Below are 11,542 nucleotides of genomic sequence, written 5' to 3'. Positions count from 1 at the left end.
AGAAATTGCAGGCTGAGATATATGAATCATCATTAAACACGGGTGAGGTACCAGAGGACTGGAGGTTGGCTAATATTGTGTCTTTATTTAAGGGCTGCAAGGAAAAGCCTAGGAATTCTAGACCAGTGAGCCTATCATCTGTGGTACGCAAGTTACTGAGGAGTATCCTGAGGGATAAGATATATCAATTTGGATAAACAAAGGCTGATTATTCTGCCAGAGGGGATATTTGAGGCAGTTTAATAGCTAGACAGTCAGAACCTTTTTCCTTGGATCAAAAAAAATCAAATACTATAGGAGATGTGCCAGGCAACTTTTTTTGCACAGAGGGTGGTGAGTTCCTGGAATGTGCTGCAGGAGGTGGAGGCAGATACAGAGGCTTGCAAAAGTATTCATACCACTTGAACTTTTCCACATTTTGTCACGTTACAACCACAAACATAAATGTATTTTATTGGGATTTTATGTGATAGACCAACACAAAGTGGTGCATAATTGTGAAGTGGAAGGAAAATGACATGGTTTTCAATTTTTTTTACAAATAAAAAACTGAAAAGTGTGGCGTGCAAAAGTATTCAGCCCCCGTGAGTCAATACTTTGTAGAACCACCTTTCGCTGCAATTACAGCTGCAAGTCTTTTGGGGTATGTCTCTACCAGCTTTGCACATTTAGAGACTGAAATTTTTGCCCATTCTTCTTTGCAAAATAGCTCAAGCTCAGTCAGATTGGATGGAGAGCGTCTGTGAACAGCAATTTTCAAGTCTTGCCAGAGATTCTCAATTGGATTTAGATCTGGACTTTGACTGGGCCATTCTAACACATGAATATGCTTTGATCTAAACCATTCCATTGTAGCTCTGGCTGTATGTTTAGGGTCGTTGTCCTGCTGGAAGGTGAACCTCCGCCCCAGTCTCAAGTCTTTTGCAGCCTCTAACAAGTTTTCTTCCAAGATTGCCCTGTATTTGGCTCCATCCATCTTCCCATCAACTCTGACCAGCTTCCCTGTCCCTGCTGAAGAAAAGCTTCCCCACAGCATGATGCTGCCACCACCATGTTTCACAGTGGGGATGGTGTGTTCAGGGTGATGTGCAGTGTTAGTTTTCCGCCACACATAGCGTTTTGCATTTAGGCCAAAAACTTCAATTTTGGTCTCATCTGACCAGAGCACCTTCCTCCACATGTTTGCTATGTCCCCCACATGGCTTGTGGCAAACTGCAAATGGGACTTCTTAGGGCTTTTTTTCAACAATGGCTTTCTTCTTGCCACTCTTCCATAAAGGCCCGATTTGTGGAATGCACGACTAATAGTTGTCCTGTGGACAGATTCTCCCACCTGAGCTGTGGATCTCTGCAGCTCCTCCAGAGTCACCATGGGCCTCTTGGCTGCTTCTCTGATTAATGCTCTACTTACCTGGCCTGTCGGTTTAGGTGGACGGCCATGTAGGTTTGCAGTTGTGCCATACTCTTTCCATTTTCGGATGATGGATTGAACAGTGCTCCGTGAGATGTTCAAAGCTTGGGATATTTTTTTATAACCTAACCCTGCTTTAAACTTCTCCATAACTTTATCTCTGACCTGTCTGGTGTGTTCCTTGGGCTTCATGATGCTGTTTGTTCACTAATGTTCTCTAACAAACCTCAGAGGCCTTCACAGAACAGCTGTATTTATACTGAGATTAGATTACACACAAGTGGACTCTATTTACTAATTAAGTGACTTCTGAAGGTAATTGGTTGCACTGGATTTTATTTAGGGGTATCAGAGTAAAGGGGGCTGAATACTTTTGCACGCCACACTTTTCAGTATTTTATTTGTAAAAAAATTTGAAAACCATGTATCATTTTCCTTCCACTTCACAATTATGCGCCACATTTTTTGTTGGTCTATCACATAAAATCCCAATAAAATACATCTACGTTTGTGGTTGTAACGTGACAAAATGTGGAAAAGTTCAAGGAATTAATACTTTTGCAAGCCACTGTATGATAGTGGAATTTAAGAGACTCTTGAACAGGCATATGGATATGCAGAGAATGCAGAGATATGGATGTTGTTGATAAGAATTGGTCATGGCATCATGTTTGGCACAGGCATTGTTGTCCGAAGAGCCTGTACTTGTGCCATACTGTTTTATATTACCCCTTACTGGACTCTTAAAATCCTGCAAACAAAAAATACTGCTAGATTAAATTATGTTGACAGAATTTCAAAGCCCCGCTCTATTACATAAAATTTTCAAACCGTACAAGGCACTGAAAATTGCTCTCATCTAATTCATGCAAAATAATGCTTCAGAGAAGACTAGTCTGACATTTTAATATGCCATCAGTATATTTTATAAAGCAATTCAGTGCAGACTGTTACAGTGGTAGTGTAATTATTCCAACAAAAAAAACATTGCCCTGAAGCATCATCCTTCATTATCTTTTTTTTCATCCCTGTTGTACCACCTCAAAAACCTTACATCAATGTTGAAAATACTGGGAAATTGTACTTTTGTTCCACACAGATTCAGCAGAAAAAAATGAGACATTGTTTTTTGTCAAAATATCAAGAATTGAAGGGACATTTTTGCTGTGAAGGAACGATTGACAGTTTGCCACAATGTAACAATGTGAAATGCATCACTGAATTTTTGTACCCAACGTCATTTTTCCAAACAAAATAACTGAGTAAATTGTTTCCTTTTTACACCATTGCTCCTTTAAGGAATGCTTCTCTACTTCCACCAAAGAATGGAGGGAGACAAGAAGTCTGTAGAATTGTCTCGACCCAAAACGTCACCCATCCCTTTTCTCCAGAGATGCTGTCTGTCCTGCTGAGTTTCTCCAGCATTTTGTGCCTACTTTCGATTTAAACCATCATCTGCAGTTCTTTCTTACACAATGAATGGAGGGATATGGATTATGTTCAGGCAGAGGAGATCAGTTTAACTTGCCATGTTCAGCACAAACATTGTGGGCCAAAGGGCCCCTCCTGTGCTGCACTGTTCTATGTTCTTGCATTTCTTCGAGTCATAGTCATACAGCTTAGAAACAGGCCCTTCAGCCCATCTTGCCCATGCCAACCAATATGGCCTATATGAACTAGTCCCACCTATCTGCTTTTGGCCCTTAGCCCTCAAAACCTACCTTATCCATGTACCAGTCTAAATGTTTCTTAAACGTTGTGATAGTACCTGCCTCAACAATCTCCTCCGGCAGCTCGTTCCATATACCCACTATCCTTTGTGTAAAAAGGTTACCCCTCAGGTTCCCATTAAATCTTTCCCCCCTCACCTTAAACCTATGTTCTCTCGTTCTTGATTTTACTACTCTGGGCAAAAGACTATCTATTCCCTTCATAATTTTGTACTCATTTATTAGATCTTGACTTTATAATATTCAGCATAGGAATTTATTGAAAATTACTATCTTTCTTTTATGTGATTGAAAACCTGCAGGTTATAAAATCTAAATAAATCATTTTGGATTGAAATCATTTATTCCAGAAATAGTGGAGGCATAGTGGTGCTGCTGCCTCACAGCGCCAGCGACCCAGGTTTGATCCTGACCTCTCAGGCTAGCCAGCAGAGCACTCGATTAGAATCTGCATTTGATACTGAGGTTTCAGCAGTAGTACATAGAACATAGAACAACACAGCACAAGAAAGGTCACTTTGGACCACAATGTCTGCGCCAAACATGATGCCTGGCTAAACCGATCTAATCTGCCTGTACATAATACATATCCCTCTATTCCCTGCACTTCCATGTGTCTATCTTATTAAATATCACCATCGGAACTGCCTTCACCACCACGCATGCATTCTAGGCCCCCACCACCATCTGTTTGAAATAACTTTCCCCACACATCTCCATTAAACTTCCCCCCTCTCACCTTGTAATTATGCCCTCTGGTGTTGGATATTTCTACCCTGGGAAAAAAGGTTCTGGCTGTCTTCCCTATCTATGCTTCTCATAATGTTATACACTTCTATTAAGTCTCATCTCAACATCCGATGTCATAGAAAAAACAATCCAGGTTTATCCAACCTGTCCCTGTAGATGAAGCCTTCAATACCTGCAGCATTCTGGTAAACCTCCTCCGCACCCTCTCCAACACCTCCACATCTTTCCATAATGGGGCGACCAGAACTGCATGCAATATTCCAAATACAGCCAAAACAAAGTGCTATAGACCTGCATCATGACTTCCTGACTCTTTGCCTTCATTGCCAGGGGCATTGAATATATCATACCATACACCTTCTTTACCATCTTATCTTGTGCTGCCACCTTCAGTGAGCTGTGAAATGATTATTTGAGGGAGAGAGGAATAAACAGAGACAATATATATAGGTATACAGATAATACAAGGTTGTATAATCATTTTGGGGTTAAAAAAAATACAATTGTTTTTGGCGTAACCTGGCTCAGCCTAAGACAATTATCGAGTATTGCGAAAAAAAATCCTAACGTTTAATGGCAGAAAGTGTAGTTCATCTATGACTGCCAAAGGAGGTTTGAATTAGATTCAAAATAAGTTGACCATGCCTTAAGGTATTTTCAACATTTGTACTGCGTGGTTAAGGAAAGAAATGGGGATAGAAATTTTGATAATGGGACTACAGTTTGTTCTTGGCATTCTTTAGCAAAGAAACAAAATGTGGCTTAACTTTGAGATAGTAACATTGACTAGGGACCATAATTTTAAGGTTAGAGGGGAAAAGTTTAAATAATATATTTGGGGCATGTTTCTTATGTAGAGAGTGGTGGGTGCCTGGAACATGCTGCCAGGGGGTGCTATGGAAGCATGTAAGATAGTGGTGTTGAAGAGGCTTTTAGATATTCTCATGGATATGCACATGAATTTTATTTTAGCTGTTAAACATAGAACAATAGAGCACAAGAACGGGCCTTTTGGCCCACAATGCTAGACTAACCTCCTTTGCCTGTATGTGTTCCATATCCCTTCATTCCCTTCATGTCATGTGTTTTTTAAACTTGTTCTTTAAACTTTCCCTCTCTGATCCTAAAGCTATGCCCTCCAGTCAATGTCAATTGTGTCTCAATGTTAAGCACATTGCTTTCTGATACATTTTGGATGATTGCCAAGAACAAACAGAAGCCCACATCACAATAGATAATATTCAAAACCTGACATAACTGTGCAAATGGTTGATAAATTATGTACATTGTTGCAAAGATAATTGCATAAGTTGAGGTGTTATTTCATATCTTCAGTTACAATGTTGCATATTACATTGTGAATGTGAGTGCACCTTTCAACATGATGTGCTACTATTTCTTTCTGAAATCTGTAAAAGAGGACATAAACATTTTAAATCATATCATTTTCACATCCTTATGATATCATAAAACCTTTCACAAAGGATTTTTGCTAAACATTATCATGGTAATTATTTCAACAATGTTTCATCACATTTTCCACAGTAAATCCATTCAAACCTTTCTTTGGCTGAAATATTATGGACGTATTCTCCCTCTGGTGGCAATGGATCAGCACAATGAGGGCTGGACATTCATCTCTAAGCCATATTCATACTCTCTCCTCATGCATTTTGATAGAGGGTGAGACCCTTTGGCCCACAATGTTCCTTCCGAGCACGTTCAACTGATCTCATCTGCCTGTATATGATCCATATCCCTCTATTCCCTGCATTTCTACGTGCTTATCTAAATTCCTACCTTAAATACCGCAATCCTACCTGCTTCCACCAACACTCTTGGCAATGGGTCCAGGCCCCCACCACTCTCTCTATAAAATCTCCACTGCACATCACCATCCAACGCTCCCTCTCTCAACATATCAATGCCCTCTAATGTTGGACATTTCCATCCTGGGAAAAAAGTTTTGACTGTCTACCCTATCTCTGACTCTCAGAATTTTATACACTTTCTATCAAGCCTCTCCTCAACCTCTGACGTTCCAGAGAAAAATATCCAATTCTATCCAATCTCTCCCTCTAGTTGAAACCCTCTAACCCAGGCAATATTCTGATGAGAGCCTCCACAGCTTTCTGTGATAATGAGTTCCACAGGTTGTCTACTCTCTTCAGAGAAGACATTTCTCCAGCTCTTAATATTACATTTCTTACCTTGCTCTACACATATTGCATTATTTGCTCTGGAACATCGGAGTCTGTGGGGAGACCTGATAAAAAAAAGTACAGTATTTATGAGAGGTGTAGATAGGGTAAAAAGTCAGAGCCTGTCTCCCAGGGTGGAAATGTCAAAGACCAGAGGGCATAGCTTTAAGGTGAGAGGAGCAAAATTTAAAGATGTGTTTGGTAACTTTTTACACAAGGTGGTGGGTGCATGGAACACACTTCCAGGGTCATGTTGGAGGCAGATACAATAATGGTGTTTAAGAGGGTTTCAGATAGGGACCATTTTCTACAGGGAATGCAGAGATATGGGACGTGCAGGCAGAGGAGATTACTTTATCGTGGCATCATATTCAGCATGGACATTGTGGACCAACGGGCCTGTTCTTGTGCTGTGCTGTTCTATGTTCTCTGTAGATATTGCATCTAAGAAAGACATCTTCTCCATATTGAATTGTATCAGAATTCTGTAAAGTTCAACCAGTTCCTCTCTCATTGTTCTCAGCTCTAATGATGCAAACCTAGTCAATCTTATCTTATGCCCATCGTCCTAACAAACAATCTGATTCATTGCCTCTATAGCAAGTATGTTTTTTCTCTGCTAAAGAGATCAAAACTGTTTGTAATGCTCCAAATGTTTTCTCATCAAAATCTCATGTAAAATTATAGCAAGACCTACTTGATTCTGTACTCAAATCCACTTGCTATGAAAGCCAACGTAACATTGTTTTCTTATATGCTTGCTGCATAATTGCCAATAATAACACAGTACATAATTGACAGATTGAACGACACAGCATGAAAACTGGACCTTCGGCCCACAGAGTCCACGGCAACCATTGATCACCCAATCACACTAGGTCCATGTTATCCCACTTTCTTATTTACTCCCTACACACTAGGGGTAATTACAGAGGCCAATTAACCTACAGACCTGCATGTTGTTGGGATGTGGGAGGAAACAGGAGCACTCGGAGGAAACCCACATAGTCACAGGGAGAAGGTACAAACTCCATAAAGACTGCACCTGAGGTCAGGATCAAACCCAGAACTCTGGTGGTGTGAGGCAGTGGATCTAACTGTGCTGCCCTTATATCTTTACCGTTGATTGAAAATGGACAAATGGAGCATTAAGTTGAGTCATTGAGTCATTCGGCACAGAAACAGGCCCTTCAGCCCAACTCATCCTTGTCAACCAAGATACCCCATACAAGTGAATTCCATTTGCCTGCATTTGTTCCGTATCGAATTAGAATGATTGATTTTGTTCCAGCTTTTGGTATGCAGATATATTTAGTCATTTCTAAATTACCAGGCATCTGACTTTTTTTGTGGCTCTACTGAAAATGCTTAAGTGCATCAAGTTTGAGAGAACAATTAGTTCTACAGACATGAGTTATCAAGATCTCTAAGCCTTATGATTACCAATGCTATCGTAGCTGTTTCTTGATAGCACAGGAACTATTTGGTTGACATTGTTTTGTGATGGCTGAGAACTCAGGACGTTATCCAATTATAATCCAAGGATAATTGGAACTTCTTGAATCTTACTTTTCGCACCTATTGAAATCCAATCAAAATTCTTCCTATCTTCATTGTGGTCAACAATGCATTGAAGAGGAGGCAGGAAATGGATGAAGAAATAGAGGAGTGCAGGGGGTTGAGTGATTTGATTTTTCACCGGGCCACAGGATGCAAGGGCCTTTGCACATGATGGTGTATTTATGCAGCTTGGAGAGCATTATCACAAACACTGAGATTGTTCCAGTCCAGAGCAGACGAGGCTGCAGAATCGATCTTTCAGTGGACCAAAGGTCTTCTATTACCACAGTGTGTGGGAGTTTGGTTGTAATCTGGAGATCGGGGTTTCATAATGGCGCAGCGGTAGAGTTGCTGCCTTACAGCGCCAGAGACCAGGGTGTCATCTTGACTACGGGTGCTGTCTACGGAGTTTGTACATTGTCCCCGTGACTGCCGTGGGTTTTCTCTGGGTGCTCCGGTTTCCTCCAACACTCCAAAAACATGGAGTGTAGGTTAGTTGGTTTTGCTAAAAATTGTAAATTGTCTCTAGTGTGTATGATAGTGCTAGTGTACGGGGATTGCTGGTAAGTGCGGACACGGTGGGCCGAAGGGCCTGTTTCCGCTCAGTATCTCGAAAACTAAAACTCAATATGCTAGAAAATATGGTTGATGGGGAGGTCTTCAGGTAGGACTGGCCATCAGGGCATGGGACATATAGACTTCAGAGATACAGTGCGGAAACAGACCCTTCGGCCCACTGAGTCCGCGCAGACCAGTGATCACCACATACACCGGCACTATCCTACACACTAGGGACAATTTACAATTTTAACTAAGCCAATTATCCTACAAATCTGTACGACTTTGCAGTGCGGGAGAAAGCCGAAGCACCTGGTGAAAACCTACGCGGTCACGAAAGCCGAAGCACCTGGTGAAAACCTACTGCGCCATTGTGCCGACCTCTCAGCCTCCTCCCTTGCATCCTTCTGGCCAATGTACTGTATCTTTGCTGGAGAACAAGACAGAAGATTAAAGATCAAGACTGTTGCATAAGAGGGACAAGAGGGGCTCCTGTGTGCTCTGTTTCACAGAGATATTGCTCATTCCCAAATCTCCAGACACAGCAGTGCAGCCTGAGGGCTTCCCATCCACCACATGGATTGGATGGTGACATCAGGTAAAGGAAGAAAGAGGTGAGCACATCGGGATAAACTAATCATAGTGCTGGAGATAGCGGCCTTCTTCCCCGACCCGGAACATCTGCCGATCAAGTGCCCATCATGTATTAGGATAGTTATGTGCCGAGGTACAGCATGAAACAGGCCCTCAGTCCACCGGGTCCACGACAATCATCAATCACCCATTCACACCCTCCCTGCCAAGACCATGAAACACTTCACCTGGACCCAGCTGATGTGCGGAGGACCTTACTCAAGGTGAACCCCAGAAAAGCTGCAGGTCCTGACAACATACCGGGGCGTGTGCTCAGAGACTGTGCTGACCAACTCACAGAGGTTCTCACGGACATTTACAACACCTCTCTGAGCCAAGCCATCATACCAGCATGCTTCAAAGCCACCACCATCATACTGCTACCCAAGAAATCCCCAGCCTCAACACTGAACGACTACCGGCCCATAGCACTCACGTCCATCATGATGAAGTGCTTTGAAAGGTTGGTTAAGGCCCATATAACATCCAGTCTCCCCTCTACACTTGACCCATACCAGTTTGCTTACCGTCCCAACCGTTCCACTGATGATGCCATAGCAACAGCACTCCACCTAAGCCTGGCTCATCTGGAAACCAAAAACAGTTACGTGCGGATGCTGTTTATCGACTTCAGCTCCGCCTTCAATACAGTCATCCCCCAACATCTGGTGAATAAACTCGGCGAAATAGGCATCAGCACCCCACTATGCAACTGGTTACTGGACTTCCTCACTGACAGACCACAGACAGTAAGAGTTGGCAAAAACTCATCAGAGACCACCATCATGAACACCGGGGTCCCACAGGGATGTGTGCTGAGCCCTCTGTTGTTCACGCTGATGACTCATGACTGTAGTGCCAAACACAATTCGAACCACATCATCAAGTTCGCAGATGACACTACAGTGGTGGGCCTCATCAGCCACGATGACGATTCAGCCTACAGAGAGGAGGTTCAACAACTCATCAACTGGTGTGATATCAATAACCTTCAACTCAATGTCAACAAAACAAAAGAAATAACTGTGGACTTCAGGAAGAAACAGACAACACACACCCCACTTACCATCAATGGCAGTGCAGTGGAGTCTGTGAAAAGCACCAAGTTCCTGGGAGTGCACATCACAGATGATCAGACATGGTCCATCAACACCATCTCCCTAGTCAAGAAGGCACAGCAACGCCTCCACTTCCTTCGACGGATGAGGAGAGCTGACCTCCCCCCTTCTGCCCTCACGACTTTTTACAGGGGTGCCATTGAGAGCATTCTTACCAGCAGTCTCTCAGTCTGGTATGGCAGTTGCTCTGCTGCTGACCAGAAGGCCCTACAGAGAGTGGTGAGGACAGCGGAGAAGATCACCAGATCACCCCAACCAGCAATCCAGGACCTATACCCATCTCGCTGTCGCAAGAGAGCAAGCAATACTATCAAAGACACCACCCACCCAGCACACAAAATGTTCACCCTCCTACCTTCCGGTAAGCGCTACCGCAGCATGCGGAGCAAAACCACCAGATTCAAAAACAGCTTTTTTCCCTCAGGCCATCAGACTACTCAACACACTTAAGAAAATTCCATGAACAGTACCCAAACAAAGATAACAAACTGTGAAAATAACTTTGGCTCAAAGTCTCCAGTACGGAATTTGCACTTTTTCTATATTGCACCTTTCATTGTTGCACCCTTTTTAAAATACCTCAAAGTTTTTGCTACATTTTGGCATACTGTGAATATTTTAATATTTTAAATAATGTATGTCTATTGTCTATTTTTATTGGTATGTTGTCTGTCTGTGTTTTTAATATTACTTGCACATTTGGAGTATGGGGAAACGTAATTTCGATCCTCTGTGTAACTACTGTTGCATAATTGAATTGACAATAAAGTTACTTTGAACTTTGAACTTTGAACACCAGTTCTATGTTATCGCGCTTTCGCATCCACTCCCTAAAAACCTAAGGCAATTTATAGAGGCCAATTAACCTACAAACCCCCACGTCTTTAGGATGGGGGAGGAAACCAGAGCACCCGTAGGAAACCCACGCGGTCACGGGGAGAATGTGCAAACTGCACACAGTCAGCACTCGAGATCAGGATGGACCCGAGGTCTATGACGCTGTGAGGCAGCAGCACCACCGTCTATGCCACAGTGCCACCATGTTCAAGGATTCATCAGCGAACCAGAATAAATATGTATGTCACTGTTGTGACCGACTTCACAAACACATGTGTGGACGTGTTTGTGCGCCTACAAATATATTCTGAATATTGCCCAACCTGAAGCCCTGGATGAACCAGGAGATTAGTCATCTGCTGAAGTCTAGATTTATGGCATTTGGGACTGGCAATCTAGAGTCATACAGGTCAAGGGTCAACTTCCTGAAGATAATATGAATGTGAAGAGCCAATTGCAGATTAGAGATAAAGTTGCTGCTTTACAGTGCCAGAGACCCGGGTTCAATCCTGATCTTGGGTGCAGCCTACACGGAGTTAGCACGTTCTCCCTGTGACCACTTGGGGTTTGTCCAGGTGTTCCGGTTTCCTCCAAATCCCAAAGACATGCATGTTTGTAGGTTATTTGGCCTCTGTAGCATGTGGAGTAGAACTAGTGTGAACAGGTGATTGCTGGTTGGCATGGACTCCGTGAGCTGAAGAGCCTGTTTTCATGCTGTATCTCTAAACTAAACTGTGAAGTTAA

The sequence above is a fragment of the Leucoraja erinacea genome, chromosome 8 (genome assembly GCF_028641065.1).
Source record: "Leucoraja erinacea ecotype New England chromosome 8, Leri_hhj_1, whole genome shotgun sequence".
Lineage (NCBI taxonomy): Eukaryota > Metazoa > Chordata > Chondrichthyes > Rajiformes > Rajidae > Leucoraja > Leucoraja erinaceus.
The sequence above is the reverse complement of the archived record's forward strand: the minus strand, read 5'-3'. Positions refer to the sequence as shown.